Below are 22,908 nucleotides of genomic sequence, written 5' to 3'. Positions count from 1 at the left end.
TGTGTGGCTGGGATGAGTGTGTGTGGGGAGTGTAATGTGTGTGCGCGGCTGGGATGGGTGTGTGTGGGGAGTGTAATGTGTGTGTGGGGCTGGGATGAGTGTGTGTGGGGAGTGTAATGTGTGTGTGCGGCTGGGATGGGTGTGTGTGGGGAGTGTAATGTGTGTGTGTGGCTGGGATGAGTGTGTGTGGGGAGTGTAATGTGTGTGTGCGGCTGGGATGAGTGTGTGTGGGGAGTGTAATGTGTGTGTGGGGCTGGGATGAGTGTGTGTGGGGAGTGTAATGTGTGTGTGCGGCTGGGATGAGTGTGGGTGGGGAGTGTAATGTGTGTGTGCGGCTGGGATGAGTGTGTGTGGGGAGTGTAATGTGTATCTGCGGCTGCAGCTTGACAGCCTCCCGAGTGTCAATCACGGACCCGGCGAATTCCGCACCGTTTCCCATTGGAATCGATTGTGTTCCACGTGGAGCCGGAGCGAGAGCCTTAACAGGAGCAGAATCCATCCAGGTGCAATGGCAGTTTTGCTGTCGTAGAAATCCAAGAATTCTGCCCCAGAGTCAACACTTAGTCTCATGAAAGGATAATTGGCCCTGATTCCTGCCAGAACCATTCAGAAACTCTGGCTGTGTGACTTCAGGAGCTGCTTCTCAGCTTGTTTCAGCTCCCCACTGTCCTCAGACAAGTCTGCGCCGCTTTAAAGGCTGTTGATCTATTTTAACTAAACTGCAGCCAGAGCCAAACTGCTTCACTTCTGGTCACAACTTCATTCAGCACACAACTGACCTGCTTTCTGCAAAATGTCTGACTCCTTCCAGCAATGACATCATCTCACCAAGCTGAAATCTAATTAACTCCACTGGGAATCCCCTTAATCAAAACAACATTCCATTAGCCCAAGCTTTTTACGATGGCACCAGTGGTTTGGTCCCCTCTGCCACCCTCTGTGCACAGGTGAATTCCATCAGCTGACCTGCCAACGGGCATTGTGTACTCGGTAGGGAGCACTTCCTATACGGAGGAGGAGGAGAGGGGACAAAGATTGAGGAGCCAATGTGGTCGCAGGCAACGCCCTCGGGGCAGAGCTCCAAGCACAGGATGGGCAGGGACATCAGAGAGGGCAGGAGGACCGTCCTGAGAAGAGACGGAACTACCCAGCAGCCTGGGTGTACAGATCCATGACATGACGGAGGTCCAGGGTGGAGGGAAACTCCGGCTCCCAAGGGAAGCCGGGACGAGGAGCTGCCGGTTGATAGGGCCGGATATAGTCTCAATGTGTGGGAGGACTCCCAGTGCCAGTAACTCTGAAGGTCACAGTGGGGTTAAATTCTTACACCTCCAGATCATTTCAGGGTGTGTGGGTGATCGCTGTGGAGTGTCACAGTCAGCTGCTCACAGCAGTGGTAAGCTGATCACTGACGCACAATTCAGGCCTGTGAGCATAATACCATAATAACATAATAACATAAGAACTAGGAGCAGGAGTCGGCCATCTGGCCTCTCGAGCCTGCCCGCCATTCAATTAGATCATGGCTGATCTTTTGTGGACTCAGCTCCACTTTCCGGCCCGAACACCATAACCCTTAATCCCTTTATTCTTCAAAAAACTATCTAACTTTACCTTAAAAACATTGAATGAAGGAGCCTCAACTGCTTCACTGGGCAAGGAATTCCATAGATTCACAACCCTTTGGGTGAAGACGTTCCTCCTAAACTCAGTCCTAAATCTACTTCCCCTTATTTTGAGGCTATGCCCCCTAGTTCTGCTGTCACCCGCCAGTGGAAACAACCTGCCCGCATCTATCCTATCTATTCTCTTCCTAATTTAATATGTTTCTATACGATCCCCCCTCATCCTTCTAAATTCCAACGAGTACAGTCCCAGTCTACTCAACCTCTCCTCGTAATCCAACCCCATCAGCTCTGGGATTAACCTAGTGAATCTCCTCTGCACACCCTCCAATGCCAGTACGTCCTTTCTCAAGTAAGGAGACCAAAACTGAACACAATACTCCAGGTGTGGCCTCACTAACACTTTATACAATTGCAACATAACCTCCCTAGTCTTAAACTCCATCCCTCTAGCAATGAAGGACAAAATTCCATTTGCCTTCTTAATCACCTGTTGCACCTGTAAACCAACCTTCTGTGACTCATGCACTAGCACACCCAGGTCTCTCTGTACAGCAGCATGTTTTAATATTTTATCGTTTAAATAATAATCCCGTTTGCTGTTATTGACAGATTTGTCAATTTTAGGACAGACCTCGTCGGCCAGACTCAGTGGGCGAGATATTTTGCTGCCATATCTGGGTATCTCCCATGTCCAGGGAGCCATTGATTGTACCCCTGTGACCATCAGGGCGCCAGCTCCCCGGCCAGGAGCCTTTGAAAACAGGAAAGTCTTTCGCTCGATCACTCACAGACTGTGTGTGAGCCCAGACCCCAGATCCTACAGGTGTGTGCGAGGGACCCGGCAGCTGCCATGATGTGTACCTTCCCCGTTACTCACAGGTGTCCGAACTCGCCACTGCTCCAGCCCGCCGGATGGCTGATGACACCTCCCAGGTGCCCCAGGACTGGCACCGAGGAGAGATAAGCCCCTGTATCCATGAGGGGGGCTGGTGGAACTGCTGAAGATAAGGTTCAGGTGCCCCGGACAATCCATGGGTGCCCTGGGTGCTCCCTGAGGGAGCATTGCTCGTTCCTGCCCACTTCACAATCTCGCTCTCTCCACCGGGGGGGGGGGGGGGGGGGGGGGGGGGACGTCTTGAGCAGAAGGATGTCTACATGAAGAGGCAAATGAGATCTCGGTTCAAAGGTCCTATCTGAAAAATGATGTGAGCTTACTTTACTTAGTAACCTCACATATATTCAACCACTGACACCCATTTTGCAGAATCAAAACAATTGTTCAATGGGATGGATCGCTTCACCCACTCACTCTCTGCACACAGATTCATAACTCTGTGCGTACATCAGATAACTCCAAATCCTTACAATGTTTGGCCGACAAAGACAGCCGTGTGGACTGGGTAACCATCTACACATGGGAAATGGATGTGTTAAAAGCTGGTAGGGTTACGGGGTTACTGGGTGGAGGCGTTGACCTTGGGTAGGATGCTCTTTCCAAGGGCCGGTGCAGACTCAATGGGCTGAATGGCCTCCTTCTGCACTGTAAATTCTGTGATTCGATGAGCCTAACCCCTCTCAGCACACAAGACAATCCTGCTAACTTTGATCGAATTTGCTGAGCTCTCCATGGAGATAATGGGGGGGACAGGTTGCCTCAGACCAAGCTTGTATTAACCTGACTGCCGGTAATTCAGAGGGTGAAGTAACTGAAGTGTTTTACGATGATTATAGGGGAGATCGAAGGAGTTCAGCTTGTTCTCCTCAGAACTGAGTGGATTTAATCAAAGTGTTCAAATTTATGAGAGGTTTTGACAGGGCATTTATGGAGGAACTATTTCCTATTGCTCCAGGTAATAACCAGAGGACACGGAACTAAAACAATTGGCTAAAAGAACTGGAGGGAAAATCAGGATAAATTTCCTCACACTGAGAGATGTTAACAACTGGAACATACTGCCGGAAAGGTGGAATCAGACCTCATACAAACTTTCAAAAAGTAATCGGACATGTACAAAGAACAAAGAAAACTACAGCACAGGAACAGGCCCTTCGGCCCTCCAAGCCTGTGCCGACCATGCTGCCCGTGTATATAAGAACATAAACATAAGAACTGGGAGCAGGAGTAGGCCATCTGGCCCCTCGAGCCTGCTCCGCCATCCAATGAGATCATGGCTGATCTTTTGTGGACTCAGCTCCACTTTCCGGCCCGAACACCCATAACCCTTAATCCCTTTATTCTTCAAAAAACTATCTATCTTTACCTTAAAAACATGTAATGAAGGAGCCTCAACTGCTTCACTGGGCAAGGAATTCCATAGATTCACAAGTCTTTGGGTGAAGAAGTTCCTCCTAAACTCAGTCCTAAATCTACTTCCCCTTATTTTGAGGCTATGTCCCCTAGTTCTGCTTTCACCCGCCAGTGGAAACAACCTGCCCGCATCTATCCTATCTATTCCCTTCATAATTTTAAATGTTTCTATAAGATCCCCCCTCATCCTTCTAAATTCCAACGAGTACAGTCCCAGTCTACTCAACCTCTCCTCATAATCCAACCCCTTCAGCTCTGGGATTAACCTAGTGAATCTCCGCTGCACACCCTCCAGTGCCAGTACGTCCTTTCTCAAGTAAGGAGACCAAAACTGAACACAATACTCCAGGTGTGGCCTCACTAACACCTTATACAATTGCAACATAACCTCCCTCGTCTTAAACTCCATCCCTCTAGCAATGAAGGATAAAATTCCATTTGCCTTCTTAATCACCTGTTGCACCTGTAAACCAACTTTTTGCGACTCATGTACTAGCACACCCAAGTCTCTCTGCACAGCGGCATGCTTTAATATTTTATCGTTTAAATAATAATCCCGTTTGCTGTTATTCCGACCAAAATGGATAACCTTACATTTGTCAACATTGTATTCCATCTGCCAGACCCTAGCTCATTCAATTAACCTATCCAAATCCCTCTGCAGACTTCCAGTATCCTCTGCACTTTTTGCTTTACCACCCATCTTAGTGTCGTCTGCAAACATGGACACATTGCCCTTGGTCCCCAACTCCAAATCATCAATGTAAATTATGAATAATTGTGGGCCCAACACGGATCCTGAGGGACACCACTAGCTACTGATTGCCAACCAGAGAAACACCCATTAATCCCCACTCTTTGCTTTCTATTAATTAACCAATCCTCTATCCATGCTCCTACTTTACTCTTAATGCCATGCATCTTTATCTTATGCAGAGGAATAATATGCAGAGGACAAATATGAAGAGGAATAATTTTGAGGCTTGATGAGAAAGAGGGGAATTAAAATAAACAGCTCATTCAGAGACTGTTGGGCTGAATGGCTTCTTGTGCTGCAAGATACTTCTATTGTCAGCCCCGAGTAGGAGTCACATCGACTCGAAACATTCATTCTGTTTCTCTCTCCACAGATGCTGCCAGACTCGCTGGATTTTTCCAGCATCTTCTGTGTTTATTTCTGGTTCATTAATGTCCTTTAGGGAAGGAAATCTGCCGTCCTTACGCTGTCTGGCCTACATGTGACTCCAGACCCACAGCAATCTGCAGTCTGAAATGGCCCAGCGATACATTCGGTTCAGCTGCGATTAGGAATGGGCAACAAATGTTGACCTTGCCAATGACGTTCGCATCTCACCAAAGAATGGAGGACAAAAACAAGAAAATATTAAAAACAGAGAATGTTCGAAATATTCGGCAAGGTAGGATGCTGTGCAGAGAGAAACAGAGTTAACGCTACAACTTGATGACCAATCACGGTGGCACAGTGGTTACCACTGTGGCTTCACAGTGCCAGGGTCCCAGCTTCGATTCCCTGCTGGGTCACTGTCTGTGTGGAGTCTGCACGTTCTCCCCGTGTCTGCGTGGGTTCCCTCCGGGTGCTCCAGTTTCCTCCCACAGTCCAAAGATGTGTAGGTTAGGTGGATTGGCCATGCTAAATTGCCCCTTAGTGTCCAGGGACGTGCATGTTCTGTTCCGGGCTTCCGGGGATAGGATAGGGTGGTCAGGGGACTGGGTGGGGTGGTCAGGGGACTGGGTGGGGTGGTCAGAGGGACAGGGTGGGGTGGTCAGAGGGACAGGGTGGGGTGGTCAGAGGGACAGGGTGGGGTGGTCAGAGGGACAGGGTGGGGTGGTCAGAGGGACAGGGTGGGGTGGTCAGAGGGACAGGGTGGGGTGGTCAGAGGGACAGGGTGGGGTGGTCAGAGGGACAGGGTGGGGTGGTCAGAGTGACAGGGTGGGGTGGTCAGAGGGACAGGGTGCGGTGGTCAGAGGGACATGGTGGGGTGGTCAGAGGGACAGGGTGGGGTGGTCAGAGGGACAGGGTCAGAGGGACAGGGTGGGGTGGTCAGAGGGACAGGGTGGGGTGGTCAGAGGGACAGGGTGGGGTGGTCAGAGGGACAGGGTGGGGTGGTCAGAGGGACAGGATGGGGTGGTCAGAGGGACAGGGTGGGGTGGTCAGAGGGACAGGGTGGGGTGGTCAGAGGGACAGGGTGGGGTGGTCAGAGGGACAGGGTGGGGTGGTCAGAGGGACAGGGTCAGAGGGACAGGGTCAGAGGGACAGGGTCAGAGGGACAGGGTGGGGTGGTCAGAGGGACTGGGTGGGGTGGTCAGAGGGACTGGGTGGGGTGGTCAGAGGGACAGGGTGGGGTGGTCAGAGGGACAGGGTGGGGTGGTCAGAGGGACTGGGTGGGGTGGTCAGAGGGACAGGGTGGGGTGGTCAGAGGGACAGGATGGGGTGGTCAGAGGGACAGGGTCAGAGGGACAGGGTGGGGTGGTCAGAGGGACAGGGTGGGGTGGTCAGAGGGACTGGTCCTGGCTGGCAAGAGCATTTGGAGGATTGGAGCTGACTCAATTGGCCGAGTGGCCAACTTCTACACTGTAGAAAATCTATGATCAGAACTCTAATAGTTAATAAGAAAATTGGATAGTTTAGTCAATTTTAAAGAGAAAGCACAACCCTCTCTGATCTCACAGAGCACAGGAACGCTGATCAATCCCCAATGATTGGAATCTTCCCTGACCTCCTGTCAGCCTGGAAGACACCAACTTTAAAATTGGATTTCACCTGTTGATGCATCGTTTTCCAGCGATCCCGCTATGGTAAGTACATCACGATTAGATATTGGCATTCTATCCACTACCTCCCCCACCGACACACAGTGGCAGCCGTGTGTACCATCTACAAGATGCCCTGCAGTAACTCACCAAGGTTCCTCAGGCAGCACCTTCCAAACCCATGACCACTACCATCTAGAAGGACAAGAGCAGCAGATACCTGGGAACCCCACCACCTGGAGATTCCCCTCCAAGTCACTCACCACCCTGACTGGAAATATTGTGTCGTTAGTTCAGTGTCCCTGGGGTAACAGCCTGGAACTCCCTCCCCAACAGCACAGTGGGTGTACCTACACTTCAAGGACTGCCGCCGTTGAAGAAGGCAGCTCACCCCCACCTTCTGAAGGGCAACTAGGGAAGGACAATATATTTTGGTCTAACCAGTGCCTCTCACATCCCCTAAACAAATTTAAAAATTACATTTGGATTTACAACACAGAGATGGACCATTCAGCCCTTTTGTTCGATGATGATGTCCATGTTCCACACGAGCCAACTCTCACCCCCTCATCATCCCACCCAATCAGCTTATCTTTCCACTCCATTCTCCCTGACATGTTTATCCAGCTTCCCACTATTGTACCTCTGCTCCTCATCTCACTGACTCCCCGTGGGAGCGAGTTCCACATTCCCACTCTGTGGGTAAAGAGGTTTCTCCTGATTTCCCACTTGGATTTAACGTTGGCTGTCTTCAGTTTAGGGCCTCCAGTTTTGATGTCCCCGACACATTTATAAACATGTTCTCCATCCCTAACATCTAATGACGATTAGATTTTCAAACATGGATCCCTCATTCTCTTGTGTCATTAAGTGGTAGCCACACACAGCGGGGTCATGTGGAGGTCAGTCCAGAAGTGGACAACCAAGGGCTTGATAACGATGCTGGAACTTTTCTGAAGGATAGACATTGATGTTAGGTTCTTGTTCAGGATGTTGCTCTCTGGTGTCGGAGTCAGAATATTGTGGGTTCAATTCCCAAACCAGTGGATGAGGACAACACTCCGTCCAGTGCGGTACTGAGGGAGTGTCGCACTGTCAGAGGGTCAGTACTGAGGGAGTGCTGCACTGTCAGAGGGTCAGTACTGAGGGAGTGCTGCACTGCCAGGGGGACAGTACTGAGGGAGTGCTGCACTGTCAGAGGGTCAGTACTGAGGGAGTGCTGCACTGTCAGAGGGTCAGTACTGAGGGAGTGCTGCACTGTCAGGGGGTCAGTACTGAGGGAGTGCTGCACTGTCAGAGGGTCAGTACTGAGGGAGTGCCGCACTGTCAGGGGGTCAGTACTGAGGGAGCTCCACACTGTCAGAGGGTCAGTACTGAGGGAGTGCTGCACTGCCAGGGGGACAGTACTGAGGGAGTGCTGCACTGTCAGAGGGTCAGTACTGAGGGAGTGCTGCACTGTCAGAGGGTCAGTACTGAGGGAGTGCTGCACTGTCAGGGGGTCAGTACTGAGGGAGTGCTAGACTGTCAGAGGGTCAGTACTGAGGGAGTGCTGCACTGTCAGGGGGTCAGTACTGAGGGAGCTCCACACTGTCAGAGGGTCAGTACTGAGGGAGTGCTGCACTGTCAGAGGGTCAGTACTGAGGGGGTGCCGCATTGTCAGAGGGTCAGTACTGAGGGGGTGCCGCATTGTCAGAGGTGCTTCCTCCAGCTGTATATCAAACCAAAGCCATATCTACTTTCCAAGGTGGGTGTAATATATCCCAGGGTGTTGCTTTGAGGAAGGCCTGAGTGTTATCCCCCTGTCCCGGCCAATATCAATCCTGAGGTCACAAAGGGAGCTGCAGAAATGCAGCTTTTCTTTGCAACGTTGGGGACGCTGCAGCTAATTTGCAAACATGGACCTTCCACAAACAGCAGTGAGAGAATTTCCTGGATAACCTGCAGGTTCGGTGGTGTTAGTTGAAGGATAAATATTAACAAGTTCTTTAAACAATTTTGTTGACCAATTGTAAACAATTGATTGGGCGGGGATTGGCTGATGGAGAACAAAAAGCATCCAATCGGATAACAAAATCCCGTTTGTTTTCCAACGGGGATTTGTGTGAGGTAAGGCATGCCAAGGGACCAATCACAGGACAGCATGGGGGACGGGGCGATCCAAAGCCAGAGATCAGGTGATGAATGGCGGGCGGCCTGGGTCACGATGACCACAATCCCCAAGTTCAGCCAGGCATCCTTCCCATTCCACGAGCTCAGGCCAAAAGCAAGACAAGTGCAAGGAATGCGGGAATAAGTTAGCGTAACTATTACAACTGGCAAGTGATTTAGAATGTTTTAATAAAAAACATTTGGAACGTATGTTTTTGTTTTCATTTATCACGCTTTTCCTCCTGAAAAGTGTTCTATTATCGATGCATTCAAGTGATCCCAGGAAAAATAGTTCATATGTAAAGAGAAGTTACATAGCATTCCTACAGTGCAGAAGGAGGCATTTCAGCCCATCGAGTCTGCACTGACCCTATGAAACAGAACCTCACCCAGGTCCGCTCCCATCCCCGAAATCCCACCCAACCTTTGGACACGAAGGGCAATTTATCACAGCCAATCCATCTAACCTACACATCGTTGGACTGTGGGAGGAAACCGGAGCACCCGGAGGAAAAGACACGGAGACACGGGGAGAACGTGCAGACTCCGCAGAGACAGTGACCCAGCGGGGAATTGAACCTGGGTCCCTGGCGCTAACGCCTGTGACACCGTGCCGTGCAAGCATAGGCTTGTATTCCCCGGAGTTTAGAATATTGAGGTCTTCATGATTAAAGGGTTGCTGGGAGGGAATCCAGAACAAGGGAACATAACCTTCAAATTCAAGTTGGACCTTTAGGGGCAATGTCAGGGGAGCAGGTATTCACACAGAGGGAAATGGAAATCGGGAACTCTCGCCCCTAAAATGTTGACAAGGCGCCAATCGATGTCCAAATTGCTGTGTAAGGATGTTGAGGGACCTGGAGTTGAACTTCATGTCATCTCGTGGCCCCCTCCCCCGGCCTCCCACTGTCATTATTATTCCATATAACAATAGAGAGTGGGATTTTCCCGCCCCCCCAGGTCTCTCCCGGTCCCGTCGATGTCTGCAGCGTTTTGTGTGACTCGCCCATCCCGCCACTGGGGGGCGCCTTCAGCGGAGACCGTGGGTTTCCGCCGGCAAAAGGGCTGGAAATCCGACCTGGAGAGTACACTTTGGCCGTAATTTCCGACCGTTGGGATTCATTTTTCCCGTCCGATCTCTTTGGGATGTCCTGGAATTCCGACAGTGCAGAAGGAAGCCATTCAGCCCATCGAGTCTGCACTGACCCTTTGAAAGACCCGTCTTGCCTCATGGCACTTTTCAGGAGAGATGGACGCAGAGTGACGTAGGGAGGTGCGAGGATGGGAGATCAAAAGGTAGTCTTTGAGGAGAGCTATGAAGGGGGCGTGTGAAGGAGGGAGCTGGAGAGGTTCAGAGAGGGAGATGGAACCCATGGTTGACAGCACATTCGTTAATGGTGAAGTGATTAAAATTGGGGGGGTGCGAGAGATCACAATCAAAGGAGCGCATAGGTCTCATAAAAGGTTGTGGGTGAGGTAGGGAGGGATGGGGCCATGGAGGGATTAACAAGGACACCTCTTGAGCAGCTCCAATCTTCTGGCAAGCCAACCAGGAGCCTGTGTTTATGACCCCTCCACAGCGGGGATCAGAGTGGGGGGGGGGGTACTGATCGTGTCGCCATCTTACATACGCGTTCCCTGGCTCCACCCACTGCGGAGGCTACCTTCACAAAGGCTGGGGGAGAGGGCACAACAGGGCGATGAGCCACCTACAACAAGCATCGATAAAGGTCAGCCATTCCGGGCCATTTAAGGCGAATGAATGGAGGGTGATTGGGATTTCCCTCGAGGCAGTAGTGGAGGATGAGGCTGCCTGGAGGTGACCTCCGGCTGACAGAGTTTGGTCAGGGCAGGGGAACAGGATTCCAGGGATGGTAAACACTCCTCCCTTTCTGCTGCTGCTTCCCAGGCCTCAGATTGTCCCTCCAGGTGCTAGACAATTGGACAGTGAGCCTGTACCCAGGGCCGCAAACCCCTCCCCTGCCAAAGGAGCAGCGGAAACCACAGGCAAAACCCGGCCTGGAGGGTTGAGGGGATCAAATTATGCAGACATGTTGCTAAAAGGTTCCTTGTTATTTCCTTGTTTGACCATCACACGGGATCACTCATTGATCTGTCTGTAGGGTCTGTGGAGTAGGGGTTCCCATGGTAACCGGCGGAGACCCCTCCAGCTGGGACTCGTTAGCGAGACCGGGTCTGGAAATTCCTGTCAGCCCTGGGCCCGTGGGGGGGGGGGGGGGGGTACACTCGTGTTGTCTGCCGTAGATTTACATCACAGTTAAATTTGGTTTAACCTTAATCTTCATATCTTCTGGATTCAGGCCAGATCAAACGGAAAGGTTTGTCAGTGTGGCAGCGAGCAGGAACTGCCGGGAGTTTCCCGCTGTCCGACCCGGCGATGCCGTCACTGGTATCGATCGTTAATTAGGGCATTAATGATGCCCCACTGTCCCACCAGCTGATTCGCCTGGACCGCGCTCGGAGGCTTCCCGCTAACAAGAGGAACCAGCTCTTAAACTGATCCCGCACAGCAAACCCCAGGAGCAGGCAACCATGCCACCGAGCAGACCAGACCCATGTTTCGGTGATGCCGACCTGGCCCGACTGTTGGACATGGTTGAGTCCAGACGGGATGCCCTGTTCCCCCGTGGGGGTCAGAGGGTCAGCCACCAGGCAGCCCGGGGAGGCAATGGCAGCGGCCGTCAGCGTGGGGAGTGTCACCAGGCGGACGGATACCTAGTTCCGTAAGAGGCTCAATGGCCTCCACCAGGTCCCACGGGTCAGTTGGCGTTGGCCCCCTGGCACCGGCCCCGCCTCCCACTCCCGGCCACCCCTCCCCCACCACCTGGCGTCCCTACGATGGACGGAACACTCGGTACCCCCCCCCCCCCCCCCCCCCCCCCGTCCCCGATGTGACCCCCATGTGGAAACCAGGACTGAACAGCACTTGCCCGAGGTCTCCAAGGTGTGGGAGTGAGATCCCATGCCTTTGTTAGATCTCGGGAATGCAGATTAAAGACTAGCTGTCTCACTCTAATATGCAGATTTCCCAGAAAGTGATGCCGCCCACAATGGGTGGGTCTCACATCATGGCCTCTCGCCAGATCACATTCGATCTCATGAGGTCCAGTGAGCCAGTTAGGTCCAGGAAGAGGGATCTCCCGGAATCTACCGGCCGCACTGCGCTGCCTCCCGGGTACAACACAGCTGGTAGATCTCGTCTTAGACTCTAAAGGTGTAAGGGGGGTGAGGAGAGCGGGGAGGGGGTGCTGACATAGGGGGTCAGCCACTGATCATAATGAATGGCAGGACAGGCTCGAAGGGCCGAATGGCCTCCTCCTGCTTCTATTTTCTATGTTTCTATTTAGGGAGCATCGTTCTCAAGCTCAGCATGTCCCAACGCATTCGAAGCCAATATCGCAGTAAAGTTCCAGATTCCCCCACCAGGGGAAACGTTTTCTCTTCTATCTATCTGATTAAATTCCTTAATCCCTTAAATAACTCAAACCCTTCAACATTCTCACCCCCGGGGAATAAAAACCAAGTTAATGCAGCTGTCCTGGTGAATCAGAGCTACGTTCCTCCCCTACTCCATGGCCAACACATCCTTCTTGAGGTGTGGGGCCCAGAGCTGAACTCAGATCATCCAAATGGAGTCTGATTCTGAGGCTCTGCACACCTTAACCCTCACTTCTTCACCAACGTAATCCAATCTTGTCATGATATGCAGACACACACATAATGATATACAGACAAGCAGCTAATGGACACAGAGAACAGGACATGACCAATGAGCAGGCAGGACACTCAGGGGTGGGATCTGACTATGAAAGACACGAGGCCCTCACACTCCGCCTCTTTCCACTGATCAACATCTAGAGCAGGGGTGGGCAAACTTTTCCGTGCAAGGGCCGCATTCAGAAATTCACAATTCACAAAGGGCCGCATAGTATATTAAGTAAAATAATTACGTCACCCGGTTATGATTCTGGGCGCCTCATATAGAACATAGAACAGTACAGCACAGAACAGGCCCTTCGGCCCTCGACGTTGTGCCAAGCAATGATCACCCTACTCAAGTCAACGTATCCACCCTATACCAGTAAGTAACCCAACAGCCCCCCCCCCCACCCATTAACCTTTTAAAAAAAAATTTATTTTAAAAAAAAAAATTTTTTTTTTTTTTTTTAAATTTTTTTTTTTTTTAATGACTTGGTGGGCCGCAGAAATACCTTTGGCGGGCCGCATGCGGCCCGCGGGCCGTAGTTTGCCCATCCCTGATCTAGAGAGTCAGTCAAGGGTGTTGTTACAATCTCACACCTCCACCACGTGGCTAAGAGCGAGTCTGGCTCAGTCAGACAGAGTAACCACACTTAAATTAGCGGAGAGTCGAACTCACAGAGAACTGTGCTAAGTGTGCTATTAGTTCAATAAACCTGATTGAACTCACTTCAAGGTCTGGAGTATCTTTCTGGTCTAAGCTGCATCCAGTTGCAGCCAGTGCTATCCCAGAGTATATAACACATCATGCTACCAGGAGACTGCTTAATCTAGGTGGTTTACCTCAGTCCATTCCGTGATGACCAGCGAATGTATCCCGGCCCCATGGAGAAGATTCAGGCTCCTCACCAGTTCAGGACCTCCGGCAATCTCAGTGCCAACTGGCGGACATTCAAGCAAAAGTTTCTGCTGTACATCGAAGCCTCAGACCTCGAGGGTGTGTCTGATGCAAGGAACATCGCGCTTCACCTCTCAGCAGCGGGTGATCAAGCCATCAAACTCTTCAACTTTTTTCACTTCACCGAAGGCCAGGACAAGACAAAGTTTCAGACCATCCTGGGCAAGTTTGATAGTCACTGTGAAGTGGACACCAATGACATCTTCGAGCGCTACATACTCAAACAGTGTCTGCAAGGTAAAGATGAATCTTTCAATGCCTTCTTAACTAGCCTCCGCCGGCTGGCGCTGTCCTGCAACTTTGGTGATATTGCTGACTCCATGATCAGAGACCAAATTGTGTTTGGAGTTCACTCTGATCCTCTGAGAGAGCAGCTACTGAAAATCAAGCATATGACCCTGCCAGTCGCGACTGAAACATGCACAGTGCATGAGCAAATAATCGGTATTCCCAGTACAAATCGGTGGAAAATGAGAAACTTGCCTCCCACGAGGCAGAGAGTGTGCAGGCCATCCCCCGGATGCAGCGCCTCAGCAATGAAGACAGCGGCCATCTCGTGCGCTTTTCCCGGAGCCCCGCGCATGCGCGATGCGAACGGGGTAACGAAGCGGCCGACACCCACACTGCGCAGGTGCAGACGTCTGCCGACCACACTGCGCATGTGCGACGATGTACACCACGTCACAACGCCGATGTCATGACGTGCCTGAACTGCGGCAACACCCACTTAAAGGGACACTGCCCTGCAAGTGGCAGGCGATGTTTAAACAGCGGGAAGCCTGGACACTATGCAGCCCTGTGCAGGTCTGCACCACCAGTCAGGCTTCAATCCCACCCATCAAGGAGCTGTCATCCCCACCACCACCTCTCTGACGGTCGACCAGGATCAGACACAAGCCACAGAGACTGGACTTATGAACATTTGTTCTGTTTGCTATGTTCTGTGTTCTCGCATTACACGGCTGTTTTCACATGTGCATATGTTCACATCCACTGCCTGTATATATGTTAATATTGTCCTATTCTTGTAAATACGTTCACATATGTCATCCAAACATAAAAAAGGGGAGATGTCATGATATGCAGACGCACACATAATGATATACAGACAAGGACACAGAGAACAGGACATGACCAATAAGCAGGCAGGACACTCAGGGGTGGGATCTGACTATAAAAGACACGAGGCACTCAAACTGTGCCTCTTTCCACTGATCAACATCTAGAGATGATGTGGAGATGCCGGCGTTGGACTGGGGTGAGAACAGTAAGAAGTCTTACAACACCAGGTTAAAGTCCAACAGGTTTGTTTCAAACACGAGCTTTCGGAGCACGGCTCCTTCTTCACCTGAAGAAGGAGCCGTGCTCCGAAAGCTCGTGTTTGAAACAAACCTGTTGGACTTTAACCTGGTGTTGTAAGACTTCTTACTGTGCCAACATCTAGAGAGTCAGTCAAAGGTGTTGTTACAATCTCACACCTCCACCACGTGGCTAAGAGTGAGTCTGGTTCAGTCAGACAGAGTAACCACACTTAAATTAGCAGAGAGTCGAACTGACAGAGAACTGTGCTAACTGTGCGATTAGTTCAATAAACCTGATTGAACTCACTTCAAGGTCTGGAGTATCTTTCTGATCTAAGCTGCATCCAGTTGCAGCCAGTGTTAGACCAGTGTACCTAATACAACAAATCTGATTTTAAAAAAGGATATTTTACAGGGATATGGGGAGCAGGAGGGGAGATGGATTTGGGACCAGGAAGAGATCAGCCATGATCTGATTGAATGGCGGAGCAGGCTCGAAGGGCTGAATGGCCGACTTCTGCTCCTAATTCCGATGTTCCTATGTAATCCCACTTGAGATAAAAGGCAACAGGGAGAGTCAGGTGAAGAGGGGTAAGGCTGTGAAGAATATAGCAGGATAGGCCAGTCATATCAAATGGCCGTCTGCACTGTACGTTCAATTTAATTCGACATCACAGTGGCTCCAACATTAAAATGACTCCTCCCGATCTCCCAGCAGACTGTCTGCGGAATGCTGTACGTCCATTTCCGAGATAGAACCTCTTTGAATCATTCCCTTATCCCATGGTTCTGATCACTCACTATGTTTCTGGACTAATTGAGGGACAAAAATAAAGAAAACAAAACAGGGCATTAAAAAAAGATTGATGGACCTTTGCGACTAGCTAAGAACTATTTTCAATCTCATTCTGGAACTGAAAGCTTGAGAAACACCGACTGAGCCAAGAAGAGAATTTGGTCTCCTCTTCTGTGACAGGAAGCCTTTGTTCAGACATTGAGAACCAGCCGAGGAGTGGTGGCTTGGACAGTACACAACTCAACTGTTAGACACCCCATAAAACCCGAGCTGGAGTCAGCCAGGGGGCTGTTCTCAGACTACACAGGCAAACAAATCATTTCAGAAAGTGAGTGACCCACCTCAGCAGGGCTCTGTGACTTGTTAACGATGCCTAATCTGCAGAATCTGCCCCGAGCAATACAACAGTTCTTGTTAAACTTCATGTTTTCCAGGTGAGGGATACGGGTGTTGCAGAATAGAGTTCCCAGAATCCATCTACCATTCCCAGGACAGGTACATCATGGGTTAGATACAGAGTAAAGCTCCCTCTACACTGTCCCCATCAAACACTCCCAGGACAGGTACAGCACGGGGTTAGATACAGAGTAAAGCTCCCTCTACACTGTCCCCATCAAACACTCCCAGGACAGGTACAGCACGGGGTTAGATACAGAGTAAAGCTCCCTCTACACTGTCCCCATCAAACACTCCCAGGACAGGTACAGCACGGGGTTAGATACAAAGTAAAGCTCCCTCTGCACTGTCCCCATCAAACACTCCCAGGACAGGTACTGCACGGGATTAGATACAGAGTAAAGCTTCCTCTACACTGTCCCCATCAAACATTCCCAGGACAGGTACAGCACGGGGTTAGATACAGAGTAAAGCTCCCTCTACACTGTCCCCATCAAACACTCCCAGGACAGGTACTGCACGGGATTAGATACAGAGTAAAGCTCCCTCTGCACTGTCCCCATCTAACACTCCTAGGACAGGTACAGCACGGGGTTAGATACAGAGTAAAGCTCCCTCTACACGGTCCCCATCAAACACTCCCAGCACAGGTACAGAACGGGGTTAGATACAGAGTAAAGCTTCCTCTACTCTGTCCCCATCAAACACTCCCAGGACAGGTACAGCACGGGGTTAGATACAGAGTAAAGTTCCCTCTACACTGTCCCAATCAAACACTCCCAGCACAGGTACAGCACGGGGTTAGATACAGAGTAAAGCTCCCTCTACACTGTCCCCATCAAACACTCCCAGCACAGGTACAACACGGGGTTAGATACAGAGTAAAGCTCCCTCTACACTGTCCCCATCAAACACTCCCAGGACAGGTACAGCATGGGGTTAGATACAGAGTAAAGTTCCCTATACACTGTCCCCATCAAACACTCCCAGGACAGGTACTGCATGGGATTAGATACAGAGTAAAGCTCCCTCTACACTGTCCCCATCAAACACTCCCAGGACAGGTACAGAACGGGGTTAGATACAGAGTAAAGTTCCCTCTACACTGTCCCCATCAAACACTCCCAGGACAGGTACAGCACGGGGTTAGATACAGAGTAAAGCTCCCTCTACACTGTCCCAATCAAACACTCCCAGCACAGGTACAGCACGGGGTTAGATACAGAGTAAAGCTCCCTCTACACTGTCCCCATCAAACACTCCCAGCACAGGTACAGTACGGGGTTAGATACAGAGTAAAGCTCCCTCTATATTGTCCCCATCACACACTTGCTACAAGGCAGGATACAGACAGAGATACGTCCCACCCTTTACTATTAAAGAGGAAAACAAAATCAGACAGCAGAATCTCCGAGCACCCAGGTGGAATTTACTCCACAACACAACCTCCAGCCAGGCTCAGGACGGAACAGGCAGCAATCACATGACCAGATAATGATGAGAAAAGGGCCTATAGCAATCGGTCCAAGTTACTCCCAGACTCAGGGTCTGGATTCCACTCTTCCCGATGCGGAATCCCGTCCGGCGATGGGCGAAGAATCTGTTTTGATGATAATATCAGGGGCGGCGGCGGTTAACGGATTCTCCGCCCCCTGAAAAGTGGCGTACTCCAGGAGTTTGCCTCTCCAAGTATCCAAGGATTCTCCGCTGCTGACCGCCGAGTTACTGATGCCGTGGGTTACGTGTGCTCACACCGTCCGGGAACCTCGCGGAGTGGCTGCGGATTGAGTCCGACGGAGCCAGCAGCCAGGGATTTATCCCCGTATCTGTAGTACAGGAGCCTTACCGTATTACATCTGGTATGTGATATATACAACAGTGGTGACTACCACACATAGTGGTTAGCACTGCTGCTCCATAGCTCCAGGAATCCTGGTTCAATTCCGGCCTCGGGTAACTGTGCGGAGTCTGCACGTTCTCCCCGTGTCTGCGTGGGTTTCCTCCGGGCGCTGTGGTTTCCTCCCACAGTCCAAAGATGCGCAGGTTAGTTGGGGGTAGGGTGGGTGGGTGGGCCTGGGTAGGGTGCTCTCTCAGAGGGTCAGTGTGGACTTGATGGGCCAGATTGCTTCCTTTTGCACCTGTAGAGATTCTAACCACCCACCTGATCACAGGTCTGAAGCGCATGTGAAGTGCCCACCAACTTAGAGGGAAAATGCCGCCGAACCGCTCAGTGAATCTCACCCGCGCAAGTGGAACAACAGGGTCATCAAGCGGCCAGAAATGTCAGTCAGGGCGCCCTCATTCCCAGTCAAAAGGAGAAGCCCCGAGATGAAAGGAGCTGTCAATATGCCCAGGATAACAAGTCGTCTGTCCGGGCCCAAGAAGGATAAAAACCGGTGGCAGCACGGTGGCGCAGTGGTTAGCACTGCTGCCTCACGGCGCCGAGGTCCCAGGTTCAATCCCGGTTCTGGGTCACTGTCCGTGTGGAGTTTGCACATTCTCCCTGTGTCTGAGTGGGTTTCACCCCCACAACCCAAAGATGTGCAGGGTAGGTGGATTGGCCACGCTAAATTGCCCCTTAATTGGAAAAAATGAATTGGGTACTCTAAATTCTTTTTTAAAAGGATAAAAACTGCGGATTCTCAAACCCAAAATCAACAGAAAGAACAAAAAGTCCAAACCTAATTAGCTCTAACTGGACAGGGGGCCGTTCCCGATCACAGTGAGGACGAATTAACGAACCAGCCACAACCTTCCACCCCTCACCCCTCACCCCTCTGCTCACCTTCCCTCTAAATGAGACGGGGGGGGGAGGGGACAACAAGGAATACCCCCACTCCCTCCACCACAAAGACTATCAGATATTATGAGACCCAATACATTTGGGTTTGAAACTGTGCACAAATCCCTCGTTCAACATCCGCCTGACCCTGACAGGGGTTTGCCAGATCAGGGTAACCAGAAACATCACACCCATTCTACAGGTTTCCCTGTGAGGACAGGCAATGCCAATCTGAGACCCAATAGCAACAGGATGGCCAGGGGGCAGTTCCCGGGATAGCGGCTGAGTTTGAGGGCGATCCCCAGGGTAACGGCGACCGTACGGGTACACAAAGAAAGCAGAGGCCCAAGATAAAACAGGGGCTGAATTCTCCGTTTGGGAGACTGAGGGCACGATTTACCGGCCTCGTCACGCCCGAGTTGGTGATGCGGCGAGGCCGTTGAATCACGCGAGGCGTTTCGTTTCGATCCGGTCTCGCCCTCGTTGAGCAAGCTCCAGATTCGCACATTTAAATTTAATTGTGTCTGTGCAGGATTCTCCCGAGGTCCGGGAACTAATGGCCATACCTGGCGACCATGCCAAGGCGCCGTTTAGCACTGACCCAAACGCACCCTCTCATGCCCATTGGTACCCGGGAACCCTGACTCTCCGAGTCTGGCACTGATTGCGAATTCAGCCCAGGATCAATGAATACTCCTCAGGACTTTTCAAGGATTCTAACGATTGAAGTAGGAGACACCAATACTTCTACCATGCCGTCTCACCATCACCCAGCCCTGTACAGCCCAGGCCCGGTAGGATGAATCGACCTGTGTGGTCACCTCCAGCCCCTCACAGCTGGCATCAGCAACTGGACCTGTGATCGATAGGCCAAAGCAGCACCAGGCCTCGAAGAGACGATATATTATGCTGCAGGGAATCGGATACGCTACGCCCATCCTCCACATCAAGATCCCTGAAATACGGCAGCCAATTCTCAAACTCACTTGAGGATTCGACGTGTGGAGGCGGGATCCCTCTCGGGACAGCTCCCTATTGCAAGGTCTTCCACAAAATACTCCGAACACCTTGAAATTCAACCCTGACCACATGTATCGCGGAATCGAGATCCGCCCCAGCCCACTTGGGTTGTGGTTGGGGGTGAACGGGTGAAGGGGTGAGGGGTGGGGGGGGGTGAGGGGTGGGGGGTGAGATGAGGGGGGTGAGGGGGTGAGCTGGCAGAGATAAACAAGGATTTGGGCATTTCATTGAGACACCGCCAAATATTTCTCAGGATATAGCACAAGCTATGAATCCAGCCCTATATGGCCAAGCGGCTCAATGCCATTTCAATGCCAAGCCCACCAGGATGCCCGGTCAGCATGGTTCGCCATCATCGCCGGCGGGATGTATGTCCCCCTACGAACACCTGCAGGTGACAGGCCGCTCTTCACAAACTAGCAGGGGTTCCAGTCGCTGACTGTACAGCTGGCGTGTGACCATCGTACACCTCTGCACCCTTTAAACCCAGGAGTTTGAATCTTTCAAATGTGTCTGTTGCAAGGTATTTTTCAAACGCCTTTGAAAGTGACACAACAGTGACGTTAATACCCCCATTTCCTCTTTACTTCGGCAAAGGAGATGTTTACATTGGCTGGTGTCTCTGATGAGGTCTTGGAAACATAACCCGCATCTATATAGCACCTTTAATATCGGGCAAGACTCCAAGGTATGTCCTTCACCTCATCCAAACTCTACTTTCTATATCCTAACTCACACCACGGGCACGATTCTCCGCTCTCACGCCGGTTCGGAGAATAGTGGGCCGCGCCGATTTTCACGGCGACGCCGGTCCGACGCCCTCCCGCTATTCTCCGAACCCCGCACAAACTACACGTCGGCATTCCCGGCAAAGGCCTCGACAGACCCCCCGACACGACCAGAATCCCGACTTATTGGCCCCCCGCTATTCTCCGGCCCGGATGGGCCAAAGTCCCGACGTCCTCACGCCATGTTTTCACGCCGGCCAACACACCTGCTTTTGAAGTTCGTCAACCAGTCGTGCTGGCTGGCGGGAGCTTCGAGGAGGTGAGCGCACCGCTCAGCGCACTGCTGGAGTCTGGCCACAACGGGGAAGGCATCCCCGAGAACGGGAGGGGGTCCAGAGCGGGGGGGAGTGGGGGAGACGGAGGGGGGAGTGCGGGAGACGGAGGGGGGAGTGTGGGAGACGGAGGGGGGAGTGTGGGAGACGGAGGGGTGAGTGGGGGAGACGGAGGGGGGAGTGGGGGTGATGGTGGGGGGAGTGGGGGAGACTGAGGGGGGAGTGGGGAGACGGAGGGGGGGAGTGTGGGAGACGGAGGGGGGGAGTGTGGGAGACGGAGGGGGGAGTGGGGGAGACTGAGGGGGAGTGTGGGAGACGGAGGGGGGAGTGGGGGAGACGGAGGGGGGAGTGGGGGAGACGGAGGGGGGGAGTGTGGGAGACGGAGGGGGGGAGTGGGGGAGACAGAGGGGGGAGTGGGGGAGACTGAGGGGGAGTGTGGGAGACGGAGGGGGGAGTGGGGGAGACTGAGGGGGAGTGGGGGAGACTGAGGGGGGAGTGGGGGAGACGGAGGGGGGGAGTGTGGGAGACGGAGGGGGGAGGGGGGGAGACTGAGGGGGGAGTGGGGGAGACGGAGGGGGCGGTGGGGGAGACGGAGGGGGGAGTGGGGGAGACTGAGGGGGGAGTGGGGGAGACGGAGGGGGGAGTGGGGGAGACTGAGGGGGGGTGTGGGAGACGGAGGGGGGGAGTGGGGGGAGTGGGGGAGACGGAGGGGGGAGTGTGGGAGACGGAGGGGGGAGTGGGGGAGACGGAGGGGGGAGTGGGGGAGACGGAGGGGGGAGTGGGGGAGACGGAGGGGGGAGTGGGGGAGACTGAGGGGGGAGTGGGGGAGACGGAGGGGGAAGTGTGGGAGACGGAGGGGGGAGTGTGGGAGACGGAGGGAGGAGTGGGAGACTGAGGGGGGAGTGGGGGAGACGGAGGGGGAAGTGTGGGAGACGGAGGGGGGAGTGTGGGAGACGGAGGGGGAGTGGGAGACTGAGGGGGGAGTGGGGGAGACTGAGGGGGGAGTTGGGGAGACGGAGTGGGGGAGACTGAGGGGGGAGTGGGGGAGACTGAGGGGGGAGTGGGGGAGACTGAGGAGGGAGTTGGGGAGACGGAGTGGGGGAGACTGAGGGGGGAGTGGGGGAGACTGAGGGGGGAGTGGGGGAGACTGAGGGGGGAGTGGGGGAGACGGAGGGGGGGGAGTAGGAGTGGGGGGGGGTAGGGAGAGAGTGAGCGAGTGACTCATCCAACCCCGGTTACAAAATGTCTGCCACCATGCCATGGCGTGCCGTTCACGAGGACACGGCCGCTGGTTCCCCTGTGGCTTACGGCCACAGGCCACTGACGCATCGGTGAGGAGGACGTAGTTAACTGCCCGTTGGATGCAGAAAGTGACCAGGGGTTAGGCTGACCGCGTGTTAGCAGCGCGACCAGGCCACCGGGACACACTGGTATCCCATGGCTGGCGGCTGCCGAGGTGTCGACTAACCTCCGTCTAACATGTCCCGTTTCTCTGCCCCCCCCACCCTTCTGTAGGTTAGCACGATGTATGTGAACAGAACGGCGATGTTCTGCGCAGTGGTTGGGGCCGCTGCACTGCATTTGGAGATGCAGCAGCATCCACACCCACAACCCGCAGTGGATGCAGGGCCAGCTGCAGCAGCAGAGGGAAGGGCCGAGGAGTTTCCAGTCGTCGAGCAGCATGGGGGGGAGGAGGAGGAGGGGGAGGAGGAGGAGGAGGAAGAGGAGAGAGTGAGGGTGCAGCCACGGCGTCAGAGGCAACGACCAAAGCCGAGGGTGTACCGTGTCCGGATCTCTTTCCTAACAATGACGGACATCACCTGCAGGAGGAGACTCCGGCTGAGTAGGCAGACGGTGATACATATCTGTCACCTCGTGGCGCACCTCGCCCCACGTGGAACGGGGGGAGGACACGCGATCCCGGTTGCCATCAAGGTGACGGTCGCTCTTAACTTCTATGCGACCGGCTCCTTCCAGTCTCCGAGCGGGGACCTCTCCGGGATCTCCCAGTCATCGGTC

This window comes from Scyliorhinus canicula, chromosome 11 (genome assembly GCF_902713615.1).
Source record: "Scyliorhinus canicula chromosome 11, sScyCan1.1, whole genome shotgun sequence".
In the NCBI taxonomy this organism is placed as follows: Eukaryota; Metazoa; Chordata; class Chondrichthyes; order Carcharhiniformes; family Scyliorhinidae; genus Scyliorhinus; species Scyliorhinus canicula.
The sequence above is the reverse complement of the archived record's forward strand: the minus strand, read 5'-3'. Positions refer to the sequence as shown.